Below are 26997 nucleotides of genomic sequence, written 5' to 3'. Positions count from 1 at the left end.
CATTTCACCTCCAAAGAGCCCAGCGACAAGTCTGCCTTGTTAGACACAGATCTCAGCAAGCTCAAGGCAGGCAGCAGCTTCCCATTTGGTTTCCTGTCATCTCTCCTTATGTTTTGACAGTCTGAGATATCCACAGTTCTTATTAACCTCAGGGAGGGCCATGCCAAGGAGGAAGAAAGGCTAGCATAGGCGACTTCACTCAAGGGCTTTAAGATTTAGTCTGCACAATGTCAGCATTTACAAATCACACAGAAGTGGGCCCAGATTCACAAGAATCTATTCATTTTTACTTTAGTTTAACTCAAATCCCTAGTCATTTTACTAAAGCTATGTAAGCTACAGGAAACTGTAGATGGCACCTAAGTTTGAATGGTTTATATTAACTCATCACGCATCACCAGTGCTGATCTTAGCAATCCTGAAATACAAATGGATAAATATTTCTCCCATACCATTGAATTCCATTTCTTTGTTACCCATTCAATCATTTAACAAACTTTTTTGAGAGTCTATTTTGCATTCAGTGCTGTTTTTGGAGCAGAATTACAAAGACTAATGTGTTCTGATTCTCCATATACTACAATTTTATGGGAGAAAGATAGAATTAGTGAAATACCGTACACATACACACACACACACACACCAACACACACACATGACAGACATAAGCAAAGAGCCTAGAAGAGTGTACTCAATAAGGTGGGATTAGAGGGGTACGACCTGGATGTTCAGTAGAGGTAAGGCCTAAGTTGTAAACTGAAGAACGATGTTTTGTCAGAACAAAGAACAAAAGACCCTGTTGTGTTTTGTCCCTGTGTAGTAGTTTCAGAAACATTATGAGATCCTCATCCATATCATTGCTGCTTTTCATATGTTTCAATCTAGGCTTAACACAGTTATAGCAACTGAGCCATGAGCAAATACTGGCAGAATTGGACAAAATACTGATTCTATGTGACTCATATTTAGTGCTGTTTTCTTGAAGCAATATTATGTATCTAAATGGAACTAATTCAATTTTGAAGAAAGTATTGAGGGGAGAGAAGAAATAAAGTATAAACCAAGATAGCTCTAACCTAATGAACTACCAGAGAACAAAAATAATATTAAGAAATTTGCCTTAAATAGGCCAATTTTCTAAGACCTCAGTACAAAATAAATGAACAAAATTTTCCATCTGTATTGTAAATTAGGCTTATTTGTAGTGAAGAGTTTGCAATTTTTGTGGAGCACAGGTTACCACTCACATTTTGCTAAGAATAGTGCTTAATTCACAGTTGAATTCCATGCTGAAGAACATTCTTTTTTCAGCAATCATTAGAGAACTTAAAAGCATGCTCCTACTCAGTCAAAGAAAGTATTTTAAAATCATTTTATGGAATAATTGTGGGAAATGAAACAGGTAAAAGAATGAAAATGCATTGCTCTTGTAGACTTTCCTAAAAAATAGCAGGAAGAACTTTACAAAAATCATTACGAAAAGTTATAGAATGGAAATGATGAGACAAAGAATGCCAGCTCTACCAAGAGTTGCTGTGTGGCTCTGGGCCAAGGAGCCCTTCACTCAGGTGAACCCTTCTGCCTTCTTTTGTATAGTGGAGGTACTGGCCATTATTGTATTCCAACTTACAAGGTTTTCAGTAGATAAATTAAATGCTATGTGCAAAATGACTTGAAACTTAAAATACTATGCATAAGAAGGTATCAAAAAGAAGAATGTTCATATTTATATTATAAATTAAATATCTCATATAAATAAAAAAAGAATTTTATTAACATGTATGTGAGGGAAAGCGTTTATACAGACATCTCTAGAAAATTTCTTTTTTTTTAAGATTTATTTATTTATTTAAAAGTCAGAGTTACACAGAGAGAGGAGAGACAAGCAGAGAGAGAGAGAGAGAGAGGTCTTCTATCCGATGGCTCACTCACCAATTGGCCTCAAAGGCCGGATCTGCAGCGGTCCAAAGCCAGGAGTCGAGAGCTTCTTCCTGGTCTCCCACACTGGTGCAGAGGCCCAAGGACTTGGGCCATCTTCCACTGCCTTCCCAGGCAATAGCAGAGAGATGGATTGGAAGTGGAGCAGTGGGTCTCGAACCAGCCCCCACATGGGATGCCGGCACTTCAGGCCAGGGTGTTAACACTCTGCGTCACAGCACCAGCCCCTGGAAAATTTCAAGTATTCCCATGGATAGATTATAATACCTGTTATGCTGCCCACAATTTACTTTAAATACTTTAGCATAGGTAGGATGCTATATGTTTGGATAAATTAACTGTGTTCTCTGTGCTAGAGTAGATTATTAGTGCTTGAAATGTTCTAATTAAGAATTCTCTTCCCAGAGTAGTTAAAGCATTTGAAAAACCCTAAAGTTATGTAAGCATTTGAAAACCCCTAATCAGTATTTTCTAACCTAAAAAAAAGTAGCTATTCCACATGCAAAAAAATTCAAACAATGATTTCTAATAACACTGACTCCATCTGCAATGGGACAAAAATATTTCAAATACCATATCCCACGGCAAAAGGGATATGAAAACCTGATGAACCAGTCTCTTAATGTCCTTCAAAGCCTTGCCCCAGTGCTCGCTCTCCCATTCTTGACTGTGACCCTTGGACACAACAGAGGACTCCCCTAATCATGACTGGGTGTCTAGCTGATCCTTCCTCTCTCCTCACATGAGCCTCCAGGGAACATTTCGTGCAAGATGCTTTCAGTGTCTGGAAGACAGAGTGCTGGAATTTCAGCCTGTTGGGAGAATAAGCTGTATGGATGTCTTTGTACATTTCTGGCAGGGCCTTTCCTGGGGCTGGATTGTCCTTGAAATTTGCACACAGTTATGCCATTTTGTTTTCTGGAGGAGACAGAAAGCCAGGTACTGTGGTAGAGAAGGAACCTGGAACTCAGTGGTGGCGATAGAGGGAGAGAAGGATGGGGACCAGAAAATCAACCAAAAGAGTTTAATATCTTGAATGGACAAATTGCCTTAAGTCATCTCTCAAAAATCCTCTTTTCGGTACTATTGGAAGTATCAATCAAAAATTTCTTTGTGAATGTACCAACTGCTATTGACTGCAGACATTACAGGAATTTTTTTTTACCTAGTTTATGACAACGTCAGTTCTTATTAAAAAAAACTTCAAAGAATCAATTTCATCAAAACATTGCATCCTTTATCACCCTTTTCACTTTGGCTTTCAGAAAATCCTGAGTTAAGTTTGATATTCAATTATATGTCCTCTGGGACGATCCAAAAATCTTTCACTTTAGTTTTTCGTTTGACTTTTTTAATGTTAGTCAAGTTGCTCCATATTGTTATAATTTTGTTGCTATAGGAGTTTTGATTATCTTGTGTTTTTTTACCATGAATCCTTCATATAAACTTAGGGATTAGAAATTCAAACATATACTTACAAACAATCTTATATAGTATGAATTTCAAATTACAGGACTACTGTAAAAGGATTTTGCTACACTAAAGAAGAGTACCTGTTTTTCTATAAGCTTAATTTCATAGTAAATTAGAAATTCAAAGTAGCAAACATTGAAAACAATGTTATAGAAGTTGGAAGCCCATTGTAAAAGTAACATCTGTTAATGAGTTGTAAGTTATGGAAAAATAAAAAGTATGAATTTTTTTTAATTAAACTCTTATTTAATGAATATAAATTTCCAAAGTACAGCTTATGGGTTACAATGGCTTCCCCCTCCCAAAACTTCCCTCCCACCCACAACCCTCCCCTTTCCCGCTCCCTCTCCCCTTCCAGTCACATCATGATTCATTTTCTATTCTCTTTATATACAGAAGATCAGTTTCGTGTATATTAGGTAACGATTTCAACAGTTTGCCCCCATATAGCAACACAAAGTGAAAAAAAAATACTGTTGGAGTACTAGTTATAGCATTAAATAAGAGTGTACAGCACATTAAAGACAGAGATCCTACATAAATTTTTTTTAAATTAATTCATTTTCTATGCCATTTCCAATTTTAAAAAAAATGTGAACTTTTTAACAACAGATTTCACTAATGCACATTTATTATTTAAAAATTGCTTTCTCAAATAAGAAAATTAAAGAAAAATTGCATCTTTCACATAATACATTTAACAATCTGCCTAAACTTTCTATACGTATAAAATTTGATGAGCACAGATTTTTAGAATCAGTAAATTATTTGCCTATTTCTACTACCAACCAGTCTCTCTCATCTCCAAGCTAAAGATGAATGTTGAGTCAACAGCTAGAAAAAGCTTAACGCCATCAAGTCGCTTGGGCTGCTTTCCCTTAGGTGCTGAAATTCTTCCTGTAGATGGAGTCAGGAACGTTCACTCAAGTGGGTTAAAACCACTGATTGGTTAGTGCTGCTTTCAACATCTATGAAGCAGTGGCCCATTGTGTCCTTTTAACATTTATTTCCTTTGTACTCAACATCTTTGAGGTTTAAAATCGGAATTTTCTTAATCTTCACGTTGTAGTACTTATCATCTCTCTCATTAGTCTAATTTGAGTTAATTAGAATCTGTAGTTCTCAACCTATGTTATAGTGGAACAATTGAAAAGAGAGGCACAGACACAATTATGCCATTTTATTGTCTGGACGAGACAGAAAGCCAGTGGGGCTTCCCTTATTAGGTTAACACCTACCTGACTTCAAAATGTTCCAGTGATTGAAACAGCAATGGGAGCCATTGAGAATTCCAAACTCCATCCTTCTTTCCCTTATCCAGCTGCTTGCAATCCGATTAATTCAAAGGTGCTGGAAGAAGAGAAATGTTGTACATGTCAAAATGACAATGTCCATTACATGATTTATAGAATGAATAGTATGTGTGATGGTTGTGAGTGGATTCATGTTTTGACTTTTAAAATAAATTCCCTTTTTGTCATGTTTTATTTAAAATTCTCCTTCCAATGAATCTCTTTGGATGATCACAGTGGTTTGATGAACATGAGAATGAAGTACAAAAACTTCATGTATCCAGTGTAACCAAAAGCTGGACAATCTGGCAACTGTGGTATGGTTTAATACACCAAAAGGAAACTTTGCTTTTCAGTAAATATTTGTGAAGCCAAATTTTATTTTAGAGGTAAAACATTATATTCTTTAAAATGTACGTGGTTTAGGCCTGATCTGAATTTCAATTCATAAATAAACTACTTTTAAGAATATCAAAAGAGGCATAATATTTGGTGTAATTAATTATATGTGCCATTTATTGTATTCAAGTGAGCTAGAAGCTTACAATTTAAAGGTCAAAAATTAGTAACAGTTGAGAATATAATCAGTGTGAATAAATTATTAATGTCTGGCAAATAGAGTTTTGTAAGAGATGTAAATAACAACAATGCTCAATGTATATGAAGAAATATCTTAAAACTCACTACTTGAGAAAATTCTAACTTAAAATAACCAAGAGCCATTAGACCATGAATAAATGCAAAACAAATGGAAAACAGATTTTAAGGTACTAAGATCAGGTGGTAGGAAACAAAATAAATGTCAGCTACTTAAGAAATCTACATTGAATAAGGAACTACTAATACTCTTCTGAAAGGGATAGTAAGGAATTATCTGAAAGATACTGTCTTTAGAGAATTCTAGATTCATAAAAGTTCTCACTAAGCTATTTTTCTTTATTTTTAAATAAAATACATAGCATGAAAGCATTGCTTATTTCTAATCAAAAATAGATTTTAACTGACTATAATGCAAAGTTGCTTCTCAAATGTAACTTATTTTCATAGTTTCACTTAGATAAATTGTATAGAAATGGCAATTATAAATTGTGCAAGGACACTACATTGTCATTAATTGTTTGGCTCTATCAAAACATATAAATCAAATCATAAAACATGGTTTAATGCTATTTTATTGGAAACCAAAATTCAGTGAGGCACATGGTTGGGTCTATTCTTAGCATATATATATATATATATATATATATATATATATATGTTATATTCATTTTTAGTTGCAATGTCTATGTCTATGGGACTGACCCACAAGTTATAAGTTTTAGTTTTATTTGCAAGAAACTAATGTGATAGTTCTATATTCTATACTAACATAAAGAAGAAATCCCATTCCAGTTTCTTGCCTGCAAAACAGAGATAATACCTGTTTCACTTATCTTCTAGTATTACTGTGAGAACACCAAAAAATGGAAGTGAAAGTTCGGAGAATAATAAAACCTTTGACAAATGTAAAGTGACTCCAGAATTCTCACTACGTATCACTTCAAAAGGTTAAACACTCGACCTGAGACCTGGATGATTTGAGCAGTTAGCAATATTCTAAGAATTTCTTTTATGATATTGCTTGTTGCACTGTTGTATAATGAAGGAGCTATGTGCAGTGAGGTAGCCTGTACACTCTGTCAACTGCAAACAGAAACTTTTCCCAGACCAATCCAGCCCCTCTCCAGGATCAGGGCTTAGTGAGTCAAATATGAGCTGGGTCTTTGAGTCAGGAGATCTGGTATAGTTAGCAACCTTTACAACTGTACTCTGTGGCTTTTGCAAAGATGCTTGATTATGAACTCAGAGTTCATAATATGAACTTATTGTGGGTTCTGAACACTTTACCAACAATTGAAATGGTTTCAAATGCAAGAAGAAATATATATCCTGTGGGTTAGATTAGTTGTGGCTGTATAAAAAGGTGATTTGGGGTCCATTTCAACAGATATCCTCAATAAGACATACAATGATACTTGGTCACAGAGTTCATACATTACACATTTAGGTGTGTTTTAGTTGCTATTTACAATGCAGATCTGTTTTTCAAATTGTAAGCATTATATGTAATTTTAAATTTCTAGTAGCCAATAAAAATTGGGATGATATTTTTAAATTTTAGTAATATATTTTGTTTAACATCATATGGCCAATGTTTTATTAACCCAATGTGTAAATAATATTTAAAACAACACAATCATTACTCTTTTCCTTTTTTTATAAATAAGTTTTGAAATCCAGTGTTTACATTATACGTAAAAGTAAATCTCAACCCAAAAGCTAAATTTTCTTCAGAAATACTTCATTTGCATTTAGATACCATGAAAATTACAGCTGAGAAAGTTGCTTCAAGCAGACTTAACATTTTTAAGTAAAAATTTTTAAATCAGTTGTGCAGTCACACTTTGCATTTTTTTTTTTCATCGTACTCAGTAGCTCCATATTTCCCATGGCTGTTCTGTTAGACAACAGGGCTATACGAAGATAGCCTTAGTAAAATTTCTCAAACTTTTACTAATCATCAAATGTGTTTTGGTTGTTTGAAGATATGACATCTAAAAATATAATAACATTGAAACAAATCAAATCTTGGCAAAGAAGTTATTGATCAATACAAAAAGTAATATTTTAAAAAATGTTCATATAAAAGATTTTAAAGCATATTGGAGGTTAACCTTGTTGAAATATAACTTCCCTGTATTTGCTTATTACCTATTTCTACTGATTATCATCTTTTGTCATAAAATGACTTTAGTATCTATAACAGCCACATTCATATATTTGTTTGATATGAATAACTCAAGTGTTGTCTCGATAAAAATAAACAGTATTTCTTATGCATCTTCTAATTTGATTTCATTTTATGTGTTTTACCTTTATGGAAGGCAGAGTAAAGTTCAATTCATTCATTTAATAAGAATGGATTTTTGATGCAGAGAAAAGATTTAAAAAAGGGAAGTTGGACACAATTTTTTGGCTGCAAACTGGAAAAATGAAATTATGAACACAATTCTGATAATTCACACTCCACTATTGACTTCCCTAGGCCCTGCAACGAAAGTACTGGAAAAGATATATCAAGCATTATAAGTGAAACACAGAACAAAATAAAAAATGTTTATTGCAAGTTATACTGCACTATTTTTCTGCTTTTATTCCTTCCCATATATTCTGGCTAATGTTCACCCTTTAGAGATAAGCTTTATTATCTTGATAGGGGAAAACACCAGGATGCTTGTTATTTTATTTTATACTACCTCAGTTATCATTAAATAACAAGCAACATTGAATGTAATAACCTTCCCTTCTCCAAGTAAATAAATACAAATCATTCAAATCCTTATGTGCTTTCACTTAATTGACCTTAAGGTTTGCATTAATGTCACATGTGAAGTGGTATGTTAAATCTGTATAAATGTTTTAGAAATCAAAGATTTCCATTTTTCGCCGAAATTATCTATACCTTAATTTGTCTAAAAATATCTTGAAATAATTTTCTTGTGTTCGATAGTTTGAAGAGATAAAAAAGACTGACTTTTTATAGCAGCAAATAATGGAAAGTTCTTTTCCTGAAAAATTATTTTGTTTTAAAATTATTTACTGAAGAAAATCAGATTACAAGCTTCCATTTCCTGGATATTTTACATAAATTTCCATTCCTAAGACTAATCGGTAAAAAAGTGTCAGAAGTACTGAGAACCTATTAATCATTAAAATTGCCAGTCTTCATTTACTGAATCCTTTCAGTTTGCAAACTTTGTTCAGCTGTGCGGAAAACTTGGTGTCTGGACTTGCCTCGGTGGGAAATGCGATCACTTTGATGAATAAATGTCATGAAATGGTTCTAGATTTGCAAACCGCTCTCCCTCCTGTTAACAATTACACGGAGCGTTCACACAATTTCCCTCGGAGAAAGCAGATGCATGATTTTGTTCCAGTTCGTGATGTCCTTCGAATGGGGGGCATTGACATATTTATTTCAGCAGTGTAATTCATGCCACTGTAAATGTGCTGAGCTGTCTGTAACTCCAAGAAGAGGCAGTAAATTGCTGTGACAAAGGGGTGTCCTACCCAGAAAGCAAAATGCTAATAAGAAAAGCATTCAGGATAATCTCGTTAAAATAAAATAACTTTTATAAGACAAATCACAGTGCAGGAAGTCTGCTAAGTCACCTGACAATTTCCATGCTGCCTTTTTATTGAAGACAATGCTGCTTATAATAAGCAATGACATTATGAAGTTTCATATATTTTGATGTAATGTCAATAGTCCCTGTGAGATTTGTGCTTCTTCCACAATATGAAAAGGAAGCTCCATTTTGATATTGCTTACAAGTTTATGAGCTAACTAAATCTTTTTCACATTTTGGTGTTCCTAGTAGAAAATGTTTTTCTTAGCTATATAAGGCCATATTTTGTTATATAAATGCAAATATTTATTCATTGCATCAGAAAGAATACATCCACTCATGTTTAAATGTAAACACAATCTAGTTGAAGCACAATAAATCTTCATACTCTTTATCTATTTAAAAAACACCACCAGGCTTGTTCTCTGAAAATAAAGCTGAAGAGTTGTACTTTGTATTGAAGGAAATACCTTCATGTTCCTACCGGCAAAACAACTATAGGTCAGTTTTACTCCTATACATTTATGTATGCATCTAAATTTTTGACTTTTAGTGCATGGTATGGACTAGGACAGAGATGGAGAGCTAGGGAATGTGCTTGGTGTTTTCTATCACATTATTCAGTCTTCCTTAGAGTACTCTGGGTTTTTTCATAGGGAGCAATTCATTTCTCAACTTCTTTATGTGGATATAAACAGAGAATGTTGGTGTTGTGTACAAAAGCGTGCCTCTTCCTCCTTCTGTTCCTGACTCTGTTTCCATAAAAGCTCACTACTCCCACATTGTCACTTAAGGCCATTATATATGTGCCATGCACATTCCATTGTAAGCCTATGCACCCCTGTTAGTCAAGAGAATGCTGGGAGATATGCGTCCTATAACAGAAGCATTGGCAATGTCTGGGAACTTGGTAGAAAATGCAAATCTTAGACTTTACTCCAGTATTCCAAATAGAAACTCTGGGTGATCTGGGTGTGGTTTATTAATTTCAGCAGATAGATTATACTAACATGAGATATTATTAATAGAGGAAGTGTTTTACAGATGATGACAAATAAATCATACTGATATAAGATATCAACAGTATGAGAAGGTGGGTGTGAGGTAGATATGAGAACTCTGCACTACATGATTTTTGTTTCTAAATTTAAAACTAATCTGAAATACAAAGTGTTTTTTTTTTTAAAGGAAACTGAGTGTGGGAAGCAGCAATTTGTATTTTATTTAATTGCTCATGTAATTCTGAGTCTGAGAGCCACTGTTATAGTGAAGGGTGATACAGACTTTCCCAAAGTCACACAGTTGGAGGTAGAACCAGCCTAGAATGCATGTTCCCCAACTCACAACTCAGATCCAATTGTCCAAGGCCTCAAATTTTGATCAACAACAAGCTCCCTTTTTGCATTCATATTTCAGATTTAGATGAGTTAATATTTGAAACAGAAATTCTTCAGGATTTTACTTAAATTGAAGAAATTAAGGACAACAAATATAATCAGGTTTTAATAAGGCAAACAATAAATGGGACTATAATGAATAATTTTTATTAAATGTTTTAAGCTCTGAAATAGTTCTCTGGTTACAGCCAGTAATTTCCATTTCTAGGAACAAGCTCCTAGAAATGGGAACAACTGAACATCTACAAGTGCTCCACAAAATCTTTTTGAAGTCAGCTTGTGAGTTTCTATTAAAGAAGTAAGAAATCTCTGGAAAGACATCGATGTGCTAACCCACACTGACAGACCCAAATGCCAGTCCTGCTTATCTTCATCCTGCTATCAGCACATTCATCTAAAGCACAGTAGTGGAACGGTGTTCAGTTTCTCTTCATACTTTAAGACATTCTAATGCATTAATAATAATGCATTAAGTGGTGTTCACATAAGTAACATGGGCATCATCACAATCATTTTTTGTTTACAGCCAACATTTAGCCTGCATCCCTCTACTCATTGAATAGCTTCTTTCTCCATTTACTCCTGATATTTTTGATTTATTTTCACTAGATACATTATAAAGTTAACTTGGTAGTCTATCTTATCTTTTAAAATATTTCGAGCTCTTACAAGTTTCATGATGTTGCAAAAACAGAAATGTTTTGAACCACCTTTCCTCTCAAAGTCCATATTTCACAAATGATCACAATCTCATAGTTTGGCACGAGTACGACATTTTCAAAGGGTTAGCCCTGGAACTGTTTTACTGCACTGGTTAAGTGTTAAATATCTTGGATGTATGAGAATGCATTTCTAGTCACAAGTCATTGAAAGAAGATGAATTATCAAAGGTGATTGTGTTTAACAGGCTTGATTTCCCTAAACCTCAGAAAAGCCCTCCCCACCTTCTCTAGAGAATTGAGTACAATGAAGTTATCATCACTTGGGGGTTTGCATTGCCAGACATAATCCAGGTAAAACACAGTTGTATAAAGCAGCCAAACGTATGACTTACTGCACTCAGGATGGGATTCCATCCTGCAGTCCGTAATTGATAGGCACCATCAGAGGGATTATGTAAATAATTAAGGGAATGAAATGCAATGCAGAGGGTGTAACTCTATCCCAGACTGCAAAGCAAGAGACAGCATGTACCTGGCACCAAGCTGGACTGAAGGGAGGTGCCTAAAAATGGAAGCACAGTTGCTTTTTATAGTCATACTACTTGTGGGGACTTACTCTTTATAGTTACATTAAATAGTCTCCTCATACTTTGAATGCTATTGCCAGAAAGTTTCGAAATCATCCTGTGTTTTACTGCCTACAACTCTCTTGGAACAAATCTTAGGCTTTGGAGTCATGGAGAGTAGCCATTCAGTGTGCACTGTTTTCATAACAAATTCCTCTAAAACTCTGGCATGAAACTGACACACACACATAAAAAAAGATTTCTTGTATCACCTCCTAGGACCATGATACATGTTATTCATACATTTATCAATTATTTATTGAACACACCCACTTTAATCCATATTCTATATTGGTTTCTGGAGGTACAATGCTAGCCAGACATAGTCCTGCAGTATCTGGATGTGGCAGATGCATAGACACCATAGTGTGCTAAATGTCATGTCTGGAGTTCATTACATGCTGTAAGAGCCCGAACAAAGCATATAGACCCCAGACTTATGGGGTCTGGGAAGGTTTCTCAGAAAAAAAGTCTATCAAGACTGAAGACCTGACGTGGAGATTAGCCAGGTAAACAGAAAGAATAAACAGATTAGAGAGAGAGAGAAAACTTCAAAAATATATAAAATACTACATTCTAATTTACCGATCAAGAAAAGGAGTTCAGCACAGAAAAATGAAGTGAGATGATGAAATTCAGCATTTATCTGGGGGGAAGTAAAAATGCCAGGCTGAGAGATAATCAAGACATAATAGTGTGAGACAACCTGAACAGAGCTTGCTAAGAAGTTTGACTTTTAGCATCCTGAAAACAATGAGGGAACCAATGAACAGCCTTTGATATTGGTGGTGAGGTAAGAACTAGATCTATGTTTCTGACTTAATAATCTATTTTTAAAAGATTTATTTACTTATTTGAAAGTCAGAATTACAGAGAGAAGAGAGGCAGAGAGATTGGTCTTCCATCCATTTGGTTCATTCCCCAGTTGGCCGCAACAATTGGAGCTACGCCGATCTGAAGCCAGGAGCCAGGAACTTCTTCTGGGTCTCCCACATGGGTGCAGGGGCCTAAGGACTTGGACAATCTTCTACTGCTTTCCCAGGCCATAGTAGAGAGCTGGATCGGAAGTGAAGCAGCTGGGACGCGAAGCAGCACCCATATAGGACGACGGCACTGCAGACCAGGGCTTTAACCCGCTGCCCTACAGTGCCGGCCCCATCTGACTTAATAATCTATTACTATCTTGGTGATCTATTCCAGCATTTTCTTGCCCTTAAAAATAATTCTAAAACATAGTTCCTGGAACATTGTAGATAGCTAATAATGCATGAAAAAGAATTATTTAAAATAATTTCTTCTTATATAGTTTAGTGGAGTAGAGAAAAAGAATAAGATCTTTAATTTTTGGACATCTCTTTATCTTTCATCAGGAAAACTCAGATATATCAGTAATATCCCATTGCCAAGCATTCCAGTGAGGCAGGGAAGATAGTCCTTTAAAGCATATCTTACACATTAACTATGAACTTTAGCATCAAGCCAATTTAAGCCCAGTAGTAATGCAATGACATAGCACTTTAGATGTGGCCTTCCTCAATGATATGTAGGAGAAAGGTTTTCAAGTGTTCTTTTTCAGTTAAGTTCATTACTAATGTATAAAATTCCTGCTGATCTTTGTGCTTGATTTTGTATCTTGCAAATTTACTGAATTAATTTCTGACTTAGTAATTTTTTCAGCGGCAGATATCTATAAGTTTTTCTGTACATAAAATTGTGTCATCTGCAAACATTGACAATTTGACTTCCTCTCAGCCTATCTAGATGAACTTTATATCCTTCTCTTGTCTTTTTGCTCTAAGACTTCCAGTGTGTACTCTAGTGGATAGTAATCAATAATAGTGGAAGTGGGCCTCCTTGTCTTGCTCCCAGTCTTAGAGAAAATGATTTCCACTTTTCCCCATTCAGTACAATGTTGGCCATGGGTTTAAGTGCAAATTTCATTGTGTTGAGGTAAATTCTTTGTATACCAAAGTAGTGGGGATTTTATCATGAAGGGTATTGAACAGTATTGACTGCTTTTTTCTACATCTATTGAGATGATCATATTTCATCCTGTTGATGTGATATATTACTTTTCACTTAATTAATTGCGTGTGTTGAATCATCCTTGCAAGTGATTTTTTTCACTTGTTGAACTAAACTTGCAAGTGATTATTTCAATAATCTATAAATTGCTCTAATTTGGAAAACACTAATATAAAATTAAGATGCTGGATCAGAGAGATTATTAATTTGGAGCAGGAGTCAAGATCCCAGTTCATCCCTCCAAACTCAGCATTTTGAGTCTGGACTTGGGCTTTCATGCTGTGTTTCAAACTGTGAAGCAAGGCTTTGAGATGGGTCAGGCTGCCTTTCCAGCTTTGCAATGCATTTTATACTCTTAACCTGCTCCTTAGGTACTTATTTGCCATGGAAGTTAATAAATTTATGATTAAAGGGCCCAGTGCTGTGGTACAGTAGGTTAATCCTCTGCCTGCAGCGGCAGCATCCCATATGGACGCTGGTTCTAGTCCGGCTGCTCCTCCCCATCCAGCTCTCTGCTATGGCCTGGGAAAGCAGTGTATGATGGCCCAAGTCCTTGGGCACCTGCACCCACGTAGGAGACCCAGAAGAAGCTCCGGGCTCCTGGCTTCGGATCAGCGTTGCTCCAGCCGTTGCAGCCATTTGGAGAGTGAGCCAACGGAAGGAAGACCTTTCTCTCTTTCTCTCTTTCTCTCCCTCTCACTGTCTGTAACTCTACCTCTCAAATACATAAATAAAATCTTTAAAAAAATAAAAAATATGATTAAAATTATTTATCTAAGGAAAGAAAATGAAATGTTGACATGGATCTTTCCTATTTTAAATGACTAAATTATTCTGCTCAGTTTAGAAATAACTAATTGAAGTTTTCTATTAAATATAATATGAATAGACAAATAGGTCCAATATCCCCATACCAGACTGCAAATACAGTGGCTAATGATAACATTGTGTTGTTAAAAGCAATCAGTGGTAAGTAGCATTCAGCTTTCCTTATAGCAATCTTTGATTTGAAGTTAAGACTCAACGGCCTTTTGCTTTTTACATGTTTGATATGTGGGTGGGAAATCTGTAGATATGCATTTTTTTAAGTTAGGCATCACATTAATGACACTGCATTTTGAGCAAGGTAGGGAAAATGATTACATAAATAAAGTAATGTAAGATAACAAGGTAAAAACCTTTCTCCTATATATCATTGAGAAAGACCTTGTCCAAATTGCTTTGTCATTGTATAATGATTGGCTTAAGTCAGTTTGATTCTAAAGTTCATAGTTAAGGTAAAAGTTATTCTTTAAAAGAATCCTGCCCTTCCTCACCTGAATGTCTGGTGATAGGATACTATTGATATGACTGTTTCCTAATGAAATCTTAGTCTTACAAGAAAGCGAAAGAAATGCAGAGAAATTTGATAAAATGATCCTATTGTTTATATTTATATAAATGTGTGTATGTAATCTCATTCATTACATCTATGAATTATAAAATATTTAGCAATAAATTTAATTTGGATCACCTATTGATCCCTATAGGGGAGATTTTGACTTATTGTACCTTCTTTTCTTGCCAAACTCAGTATTTAGCCAAAATTTTACAAATGAATGTGAATTTTTTTTTTTTTAATTTTTGACAGGCAGAGTGGACAGTGAGAGAGAGAGACAGAGAGAAAGGTCTTCCTTTTGCCGTTGGTTCACCCTCCAATGGCCGCCGCGGTAGCGCGCTGCGGCCGGCGCACCGCGCTGTTCCGGTGGCAGGAGCCAGGTGCTTCTCCTGGTCTCCCATGGGGTGCAGGGCCCAAGCACTTGGGCCATCCTCCACTGCACTCCCTGGCCACAGCAGAGAGCTGGCCTGGAAGAGGGGCAACCGGGACAGGATCGGTGCCCCGACCGGGACTAGAACCCGGTGTGCCGGCGCCGCAAGGCGGAGGATTAGCCTGTTGAGCCACGGCACCGGCCAAATGAATGTGAATTTTAAACATACTTCTGCTTTGCCTAGAAAGTACATAAGCTCAAATTAGCACTTTCTGTTTCTAGAAAAGTTTAGTGGATAATTCTTCTTTTTTGACAGGCAGAGTTAGACAGTGAGAGAGAGAGAGACAGAGAGAAAGGTCTTCCTTTTCCGTTGGTTCACCCCCCAAGTGTCTGTTACGGCCGGTGTGTTGCAGCAGGCGCACTGCGCGATCCGAAGCCAGGAGCCAGGTGCTTCTCCTGGTCTCCCATGCGGGTGCAGGGCCCAAGGACTTGGGCCATCCTCCACTGCACTCCCGGGCCACAGCAGAGAGCTGGACTGGAAGAGGAGCAACCAGGACAGAATCTGGCGTCCCAACCAGGACTAGAACCCCGGGGTGCCGGCGCCACAAGCAGAGGATTAGCCTAGTGAGCCACGGCACCAACTGAGGATAATTCTTAAAGTAACCATTGACTGCATGTAATAGTTAATGCATTGCTGGATTAGTTGGTAACTCCTGTGATATATTAGCTGAAGTTGTCTATTAAGTCATTTTCTAAGCCCCGGAAGAGATCTAAATTTTTTCCTATCAAAGACTCCCCTCCCCCCACCTTTTTTTTTTTTTATTAAATTGGCTGATGTGGTTCACAATACTGAGGAAATTAATCTAACATTTCAAAGTCTGCTATAATTTACAGGAAATGTAGATCTTCTAACACGACAGAGGAGTCTGGGGAAAAGCTCTATACAGGTAGGTCCTCTATGACATCGTTATGAAGTGAGTAGGAATAAAGAATTGAAAAAGGCTTGTAAATCTGAACCCGTGACAATTCCTGAGAAATCACAATGGTGATGAGTATTCATTTCAATGAGTCCTCTCACTTTAATACTGGTGGGCCCAAGGGATCATTACCCAACCATGGACACGACAGCCAAATTGGAAAGATTCCTGGGCAGAGTGCCTGCTAGTAGAGCTTTGGCATTGCTCCCTAAAAGTTTGTTCATTTTCATGAGTCATGCTTCTCTTTCAAAAATCTACTTTTGGGATGCCTATCCCCTTGAAATTATTTCTCAGGAATAATTATTTTCAGTAGCTTTTACTATTTCCTGCTAATATTACTGAACTAATGTATGATGTGATGTATTTATCATGTCATATTAAAATGGTATATACTTATAATGCCATATATAACATAATATGCTAATATAAAATCAACAAAAATCATGAAATATTAACTTTTGCTACACATAGTACATGTTAATGTGCTATGTTTTACTGCATTTTATTTTCAAAATTCTAGGCTCTGCTCACCAAATTTGTATCATTACACTTGCTTTGATAATTATTTGTCACTTGAAAATATTGCTTTAAGCCATCTAAAACATTTTTTAATTTAAAAAATTTGCAAGCCTTGTTAAGTATTTTGAAGCCTCATCCTACAAGTGACAGGAAGCTATTGGAAAGTTTTAAGCACCAAAGTGGCATATTCCTTAGGGTGTATAAAAAGAACACCCTACCAGCAGCATGGAGCCCGTCTTGGGGGAAGTGGAGACATCATTGGTGTCAGCCACCTGGTCAAGAGCCTGAATTCTCACAGGCAGCAGAGTGCAACTGCTGCACATTGCTGAGCCAATTGGAGGACAAGGGTCTCCTCTCTGTCAGAAGTTGAACCTAAGAAATAAGATTGAGAAGCAAGAGAGATATAAAATTACCCCTGCCTTTTGAGGCTGGAATTTAGAAATTGCAAAAAGAAAAAAAAAAAACTACATGTGCATTAGCTGTATTTTGTTGTCCAAGTGACTCTGGGTTTCATTACCCACTTAATCATTCAGGAAGCAATTACTATGTGTCAAGACTGTGTTAGAGATTTAGAGAAATAGGTCTAAATCCTGGCACTGGAGGATGCGCACGTCATTCCCTGAAATATTGTGAGCTGTCTGTATTTATTTCCTTTTTTCTCTTCCTGTGCAAAAGTCCCTGGAAATCTAGTTTGGCTTAATTGTACTAAGAGGAGTTTCTAGTGTCAGGAAAAACCAGATGAAACTTCCTCACCACCATAAGCATCATCGCAAACTTGAAAAAGCACCTGCGCTCAGTGGTCTAAAGTGGACTTCTTATGAGACTCTCTTGCCAGGGATAAAGCCTTTGCAGTTCTGGATTTTATTTTGATGAGGTGGCAATGCCTTAATAATCTTTCACTGCTATCCTTCTATATGTCTATATGTTAAGGTGGTGGGGCACTGGCTGCGCTGGTTAAGATGCCTCTTAGGACAGCTACTCCCCATGTTGGGTTCGAGTCCCAACTCAATTTCTGATTCCAGTCTTCTGTTAATGTACATCTTGGAATGGAGATCCAGATAGAGTTGTGGGCTCCTAACTTTGCCCTGGCTTACCCCTGATAGTTGTGGATATTTGAAAAGTGAAACAAAGATGAGCTTCTTCCTCTTTCTCTTCCTCTGTCTCTCTCTCTCTCTCTCTCTCTCTCTCTCTGATTTTTAAATGAAAATGTGGAAATAAATATATAGAAATTAAAAAGGAAATTAGGTTTTAATTATTAAGAAAACCAATTATTTATCATAAAGAGCCAAAGATGATTGAAAGATTCTCTACATTACTCAGAAATGCATCCTCCTTGATATACAGAAGTCCTTGGTGAACAAGGCTGTTAACAGTTGAAATTGTTTGCAAAATACTAAGGAACAATAAAATAAAGATCTGAGCACTACATAGAACAGAAGTAGAGTTATTCAAAGCATACTTTCCTCCAAACCTCAGAACACACAATAACTCCCTCTGTGAATAGAAGGATTCGATAGACGATCAAAGAACTAACACTTGAGGCTGTATCAAGACATCTAGTTGTTCAAGAGCCAAAAATGTAGATCAGAATCTTCTTTCAGATTAACTCAGGATATGAAGTAGAAGAAAATGAGCAAAATGCCTTGCCAGTGAAGTGAATAAGAGAAAAGAAAAAGAAAGCAATGATCTACAGTTCAAAGAGGACCTCTGAAATGTAGTTCACTAAAATAGTGTGTCTATTTGGATATTTGTAGAGTGGTTTTTCATTAGACCTTGGCCACCACCAAATTTCCAGTTTTCTGTCCCACATTTCTGAAAATTATAAAGCCACTATAGAAAAGTTAAGGTGTTAAAAGAGAAATAAGGGATTTCTGAAAACTATTCAATAATCCTGGTAAATTATTAATGCAAGGGGATGGGATTCAATGGCAAACCACCAGTGGGTTCCCACTTGGCCCACATAATAGATATTTCACATTTCCATAGGTCCTCTGTAATATCAATTATTTCTTTACATCTTTTTTTTTAACTTGCAAAATGAGACAGTAAAATTATATGATCTCTAAGGCACTTCCCAGCTTTAAGAACTTATATACTCAAATGTTGAAGAAGGATAAATTTACTTGATGCATATATATATATATTTCTGTCAGCAGAAAGAACACACCTGAAAAGTAATATTTCTAATATATGGCACCACCCAGTGAGTTTCATAAGACTCTGAAGCTATTACCATCTTGTTGGATAATTTAACATGTAAAATAAAAGCTACAAACAGCTGTGTGATTATCTATAACATCTGTTGACAAAGACCATGTCTTAAACCTGAGGAAAATGCAAGTTTTCCTTGGATTTAAACTGTCCATTAGGGTTTGGCCTTTAATTTCTTGCATGGTGAGTCAGCATTATTTAGTGTTGATAAAGAATATAAGCTGATTGCCACACTTTCTGTTATATAACTCATAAAAATAAAATCCACAGCTTTATCATTTCCCATGGCATTCTCATAACCTTGTACCTCACTGTAATTCAAACGGCCCTTATACGTTCTTTTGCAACAGGCATACACCTTAGGTATACACATGAAGTCTTGTTTATATTTCGTTGCTGTGGTTGTACCCACAAGAGCATTTTTGTGGTAGGTTTGCTATTTGCACCAAAACTGTGATCAAGTTCAACTGACAGACACCGAAACCGAGTAAACACATGTGAATTCCATGTGACTGCATTGTTTTGTATGTCAATAGTGTGATATAGAATTCTGGGACCCCCGTGTCCTAGTGTTAGTGAAAATAATAAGGTCTTTGGCAAGGGTTGACTGGGTCCGGGGCCGAGGGGCCTACTCTGAGGAAGAAACCACACAGTAAAACCTCTCCGGATGTGCTGGATTGTTTCAGTTTTATGAAAATACTTGTCTTCTGTTCTCTAATAACCATTCTGTGGATTTCCATCAGAGAGGAACACCATGAAAGCGATTGGAATGTTGTTTCAAACATATCATTTCATGAACATATAATACCCTAGTTTATCTAAAATGTGTGAGTCTTAAAGCAACTGTTCACATATAAGTAGATAGAAATGTAGAGTCCTGGATGGATGCCAGGGGATCCAAGTCCCAGAAGGAAATACTTTTAATATACTGTATTATTCAGCCCTCTAATCTCTTGGATTGTTATATAACATTTCACTTCACTATTTGAAAATGCTTCCAAACCACAGAATGTCTTCAGCATTGAAAATAAATTATTGTGCCAACATGTTTCTGCCACCCTGTTGAGCCACATTATTAGGCAAAATCTCTTTGCACAAAAAAAATTTTTTTGGGGGGAGCTCAACTCATTTGGTTGGAAACATCGTAATTTCAATAACCTTTTAACCCAGATACCTGGGATCTTATTTTGTACATTCATTCAATCAACAACATGTGTTTGTTCAGGTGTTAGATAACAGTTCCAGTACATAGTGGAGGCAGTAAAGACAATCAGGAAACTGTGCCTGCTGTCAATTTGTCCAAAGTCTAGGATAGGAAACAGATACATAATTGTACTTGTTGAATAGTATGACGAAGACTGTAAGCAAGTTTACCAGGACAATGTTGAAGTAAGTAGAGCTGAAAGTGAAGAATAAGAGAAAGAGCCAGAGAGAGAGAGTACCGATAGTATTATTTTTTAATTATTATTATTTATTATTATATATTATATTATTATTATATTATTTATTATTATTTTTTAATTTTTTTTTATTTATTTGAAAGAGTTACACAGAGAGAGGAGAGGCAGAGAGAGAGAGAGAGAGAGAGAGAGAGAAAGTCTTCCATCCGATGGTACACTCCCCAATTGGCTGCAATGGCTGGAGCCAGGAGCCAGATCTTTCTCCAGGTCTTCCCACACAGGTGCAGGGGCCCAAGGACTTGGGCCATCCACCACTGCTTTTCCAGGCCACAGCAGAGAGCTGGATCAGAAGTAGAGCAGCCAGGACTTGAATTGGTGCCCATTCGGGATGCCGGCACTGCAGGCAGCGGCTTTACCCCACTAAGCCACAGCACCAGCCCCCCGACAGTATTATTTGAGCTGTGGTATTCTACTGTGTTTGATGCCAATTCTCTTATTATTCTTTGATTCAATAGATTCAGTAATTTTTTAAAATTTTATTTTAGTTTGTTACTACAGTTTGAACTGAGTTTCTGAATTTGTAGTTGAAATCGTTCCTCTAAAGCAGAGAGTAAAAATCAGATAAGAATGGGAGCGAAAAGTGGACTAAGAGGAATTAAAGTAATCATGATGGGTGATGAAAATAAAGCTGAAGAAAGGATATATTCAAAATGTACGAATCTGGAACGAGCAAGACTCAATGACTTATTAAATGTGTGAGGAAGGGGGCAAGGAAAACAGTCATGGACGGTCTCTGTAATATGCAAAACATTTTGAAATCCACACACAGATCTTTGATGCCACATACTTTTCCTCAACTCTTTGAAGACCCCTTATATGCATGGATTTCAAAATTACTTGGATCAAAATAAACTTATAGTTTAACTCCATTTTCCACTAACTTTTTAAAATGCCATTGTGCTTTATACCATAATAACTACACAAGGCTAGGGGCACACTCTTCACTGTAATGAGTGAATGAGGAAGCAGGATATCCTTTAGTTGTCCCTGGGATCCTCTCCAAAGAAATCTTTATGGTTTAGTGCACCCGATGATTAGACAATGTGAGGAAAAAGAGACCTGCGCGCATCTCCTGCAGGGTCTTCCAGGAGTCAGGCTCCATCTTGGTGCAGTTAGCTAACATAGTGCTTGCTTTTCCTGCATCTAAAAGCCTAGCACTGTCAGATGTGAAGTGGCAGCAAAGCTGAGGGCCCACCACAGGGTGAGGATGACCCATAGTGCTTTGCTTCCATTCCCACCACTGCTGCAAAAGGGGGTAGAAACCAATTCCCTCATCTTTGAAGTCAATTTTGGGGGGATAACTCCAAGCAGACTTGTAATTCAATCTCCAGTTCCCAGAAGTGTGAATGATAGTGGCTTCAGAGAGACAATGTCACATCTGTGCAAAATACAGTGGAAAGAACTCCACTGCCTCTACTCAAGAGCTCGAGGTAAATCTTGTGTAATTTGTCCTTAATGATGGAATGAAATGAAATGACGACTAAGTAAAGCCTTAAAATAGATGGCAGTTCTTTTTAAAAAATCATATATTATCTAGTACAAATCTGCAGCCTATGACAGGCTATTCAAATCTGCATTTAAACACCAAGACCTCAATATGAAGGAAATGAACATGAGGCCCACTTTTGAAGAGATTTTGCACAGTCAAGAAAACATGCTTAACCTCATAGGCAATCAAATGCATTGAAATTAAAACTAAACTGGAACCAGTGCTGTGGCAAAGCTGGTAAAGCTGCCTCCTGCAGTGCCAGCATCCCATACGGGCACCAGTTCCAGTCCCGGCTGCTCCACTTCCAATCCAGCTCTCTGCTATGGCCTGGGAAAGCAGTGGAAGATGGCCCAAGTCCTTGGGCCCCTGCACCCACATGGGAGACCTGGAAAAAGCTCCTGGATGAGCCTAGGTCTGACCCTTGCTGCAATTTGGGAAGTGAACTAGCAGATGGAAGACCTCTCTCTCTCTCTCTCTCTCTTTCTCTCTAACTCTGCCTTTCAAATAAATAAATAAATTGTTTAAAAAAATAAAATAAAACTTAGCTAATGTATCACTCCATTGCTAATAATTTAGCAGCAGGATATTAAAATGTTGGTGTGAAATAGTCAATTTGGAATTGAGTGTGGCAAAATTTATGCTTTCAAAGCTGACTCATATTCAATAGTTCTATTCCTAAATTATATCCCGAGAGTATTATTTAAAATAAAAATAGTCATGTCCATGAAATGTTCATTATAGCATTCTCTACAATATCAGATATGTCAGGAAAAGTTTAGCTGATGAACAATAGGCAAATGAACAAAAAAAGTTGCAAAAATAAACATAAGGGTAAATATAGTTAAAAACTGTGGAAATATGGAAATTAGTCATAACTTTTGCAATAAAGAAGTGCATAATTATATATTAAGTGAAGTAAATGTATACATTTAATCAAAGACTAAGTTGAATCAAATAAAGAAAACAAAGTGATGCATGTGTTGAATATTTATGACAGTGAAAGAAGGACAAAGTAGGAACTATTCAATAAATACTGTCAGGACAACAAAATCGCAAAATCGATCCCAAGTAAACAAAAAATTTAGATGTCAAAACTAAAGCTGTCAAGTGTTTATAAGACAAACTAGGGATAACATTTTCTTGCTATAGGACAAAAGTAACATCTTTAAAAATACATGAAAAAAGTTTACAATAAAATAAAAATGATACAATTGACCTCATAAAAGTAAGAAATATGTTTCTCAACAGACACCTCAAGAAGAATAAACATACAATTGACAAATTGAGAGGAGGTATTTGAAAAAAATAAAACTGATAAAAGATTCATACGTAAACTATGCAACTATGCAAAGAATTAAAAAAGGAGAAAAAGTCATGAACATAAACTTTACAGATATAGAACAATAGTCATTAAGCAATTGAGTATCAAACTTATTAATCATCAAATTAATTTTAAATTAAAGCCATGCTGAGGTATGTTGCATACTATGACTGCCACGTACAGCAATATGGGTTGTTTACTGCTCAACTCCATGGAGCAGCATTTAAATGCGTCTAATATGAGTGGCATGCCCCTCCCCCAAGCCTCTGCAATGCATTGAATTTGGTTTACAGCCACCAAAATGTCAGAAACTCAAAAGTTTGCAATAGCAAGTATTGGCAATGATGTGATTAGGAAAACGCAAACCAAAATCACAATGATATATCACCTCATGACTAAAAGCCAAAGACAGGTAACAAATACTGACAAGAATATACAGAAAGGGGAACATTTATGTACTGTTGGTGGGAATATAATTTTTTTTTTTGACAGGCAGAGTGGATAGTGAGAGAGAGAGAGACAGAGAGAAAGGTCTTCCTTTTTGCCAGGATAGGCACCTGGCTCCTGCCATCGGATCAGCGCGGTGCGCCGGCCGTAGTGCGCCAGCCGCGGCGGCCATTGGAGGGTGAACCAACGGCAAAGGAAGACCTTTCTCTCTGTCTCTCTCTCTCTCTCACTGTCCACTCTGCCTGTCAAAAAAAAAAAAAAAAAGACCTGGCTGCTTCAACTTCTGATCCAGATCCCTGCTAATGCACCTGGAAAAGCAGCAAAAGATGGCCCAAGTGTTAGGGCCTCTCCACCCACATAGGAGACCCAGAAGATCTAGGCTAATGGCTTTGGCTTGTCACAGCCCCAGTTGATGCAGCCATTTGAGAAGTGAGCCAGCAGTTGGACTCTCTCTCTCTCTCTCTCATCTCCCTCTCTCTCAGTAAATCTTTCTTTCAAATAAATTTTAAAAAATCTTTAAGAAAAAGACTCAAAATGCTATTGTCTTCCTAGCCCTTCCAACTCAAATAAATTTACTCCCCAGATACTTTGATGTGTTACCCCTTATAGAAATGTGTGAATTCTATCTTGATATCTCTCTTCAGCTAGTTCCCACACAAAACACACTTCCTTGCTCATCCTAGTAGCCCACCGAATTAAGGAAATGGGCTATCTCACTCAGCTTTGCACCAAATGTGGTGCAGAGAGACATGCTTCACATTTGACAGAATCTTCCAAAAAAACATTTTTTTTTTTTTGACAGGCAGAGTGGACAGTGTGAGAGAGAGACAGAGAGAAAGGTCTTCCTTTTTTGCCATTGGTTCACCCTCCAATGGCTGCCGCGGCCAGCGCGCTGCGGCTGGCGCACCACGCTGAGCCGAAAGCAGGAGCCAGGTGCTTCTCCTGGTCTCCCATGGGGTGCAGGGCCCAAGCACTTGGGCCATCCTCCACAGCACTCCCTGGCCACAGCAGAGAGCTGGCCTGGAAGAGGGGCAACTGGGACAGAACCGGCACCCCGACCGGGACTAGAACCCGGTGTGCCGGCGCCACAAGGCGGAGGATTAGCCTAGTGAGCCGCGGCGCTGGCCGCAGCCAGGTCTTAAACTAGTGCCCGTATGGGATGCTGGCATTGGAGGTGGTGGCTTAACATGCTACACCACAATGCTGGCCTCTTGAGTCTATTATTACCTCACCAATCTTTAGTCTCGTCATCTGTACAGTGGGGGAACTAGTTATAACTTCCACCAAGATTTATAAAGCACTTAAAACAGAATCATGTTCATAATAACTAGAAATAACTCCATTATCACTGCAGTTCTTTGTGTCTTAGATAATATAATTATTTGAAAATTTGGCTTCAATTCTGGACATAGACCGACTTTCCAACATTTGAGTATGTTGGGGTGTGAGATGGCAGGCAGATAGAATCACCAGCTGCTCCGATACTTCGTTAGTCTGAATCCAGAATGCAGCAGGATTTAGTATGGATTTACTAAGTGAAATGCCTTTCTTAAGCCAGATGCTGAAAGGGTTTTTCTGACATTGGCTCTATATTTAGAAAAAAACTCTTATTTACTCAACTTTATGAATGTGCTATCTTACACTTTGGAGGGAGAACTCCACTGGCTTCTTTGTATATGTTGCCTAAGGTAAAAGAATTTGTCAGTGATAGTCCAGATATAGAGGCACATTTGAAAGAAAGCCTTTCTATAGGGTTAGTTCTCAGATTGACTCAAATGGTAGTTGAAATACGCAAAGAATTATAATGTCAATTTTAATTACCCTTAAGTAGTTTACTTGAGTCAAGTGATGAGAGATGAGTAATTCAGAATTCTATGGAGCTGATATACACAGGTAGATCTTAAAGCAACTATTTTTGGCACTTGCTGAGTGCTTCGTAGATTTTTTTCAGTTTGTAGGGTTTGAATTGGAGATCTAACTTCATATCTGGAAAAGAAAAAAAAAAAAAAAAGGTCTCATGGAAAACTAACCAGTTAATGCTAAATGAACTTTGCAGACCTTCCTGAAAGGACTTTGAACTGCTGAAGTCCATGTTCTCAGATAAATAGTTTGGATTGCCTACAGTTAATTTTGGAGAATAGATGGTGCATGTATTTAAAAAAAAAAGTCCTTCGTGAGGAAATACAAGGGAAAGAAATATGCATTGGTTTTTGGATAGCAAAATTATATCCTAGAAGATCCATATCTCAATGGTTTAGAAAGAGGCCTTGAAATCTAGGCCCTGGATGAACCCTGATACTCTTGCCTGAAGGGAATGATTGCCCATGTTCACACACCGTTTCTTTTTAAAATGTTTGAAGTCCACATTCTAAATTGCTGTTCCGTGCTTTAAACCAAGGTTAGTCTGACTTCAGAGAGAAAGGAGTTTTTGATTCACAGGATGTTGTCCAAACCCCTCACAAAACGAATTAGGACTACTTCCTAAAGGTTGTGTCTTAAAACTTGTTTTAGTCTTTGAAGGAGGAAGGACATGACAGAAATCCTTTTTCATTCTTCATAAGATGATCCAAAACAACAAGAAAAAAATACACAAAATTTACCCTTTAAGAGTATGCTTGCAGTGCTATCCAGTGCAGACCAATCACTACGTGGCCACAAAATCTAAAATTGCAACTGAAACAATAGGACATGGGAGAGAAATACTTCAAATAGTGTGAAATCCATTTGGGGTATCTACTCCTAGATCAGCTTGAAGATAATGAAAACTATGCTTCTATGTTTTTCATAGCCACAGTATTGCAAGACCTCTGGCCTGCAAAAAGCCTCCTCCATTATTTGGGCTAGGTGTTGGATTGTTACACAGGGTCATGAGTGAGCTTCTCCCTGCTTCCCCTGTACATTTTTAAGAGAGTTTGCTGAGGTGAAATTCACATAAAATACAATGAACCATTTTAAAGTGAACAGTTAAAGTGGCAGTTAGTACTTTCACATGTTGATACAGTGACCGCTCTTATCTATTTCCAAAACCTTCTCATCGCCCCACAGTATAGCCCCTTGCCCATTAACCAGTTTCTCTGCTTTCTGCCTTCCCCCTCTCCCCAGGCCCTGGCAAACACCAATCTGCGTTAGTCCCATCTGCTTCCTCTTTCTTGATCCATTCCTTTTAGTGAGAGTTCTTACCAGGGCTTTTGCTCCATAAAGTCATCAGATAGCACCTCACTGCTCCATTTACGACTTAAGAAA

At 37.1% G+C, this 26997-nt stretch overlaps 1 long non-coding RNA gene across 1 annotated transcript; it reads right to left on the bottom strand.

Annotated features, from left to right (window-relative positions):
• Nucleotides 1-1959: 1959 nt before the first annotated feature.
• LOC133771377 (uncharacterized) lies at nucleotides 1960-11370 on the bottom strand. The gene is made up of 3 exons (XR_009867568.1): nucleotides 11324-11370; nucleotides 4650-4761; nucleotides 1960-2165 (listed from the first exon to the last, which is right to left on the bottom strand). It is a non-coding gene; the product is annotated as an uncharacterized LOC133771377 (long non-coding RNA).
• Between the last annotated feature and the right edge of the window lie 15627 nt (nucleotides 11371-26997).

This window comes from Lepus europaeus, chromosome 12 (genome assembly GCF_033115175.1).
Source record: "Lepus europaeus isolate LE1 chromosome 12, mLepTim1.pri, whole genome shotgun sequence".
NCBI lineage: Eukaryota > Metazoa > Chordata > Mammalia > Lagomorpha > Leporidae > Lepus > Lepus europaeus.
This window is presented reverse-complemented; position numbering and strand designations above follow the sequence as displayed.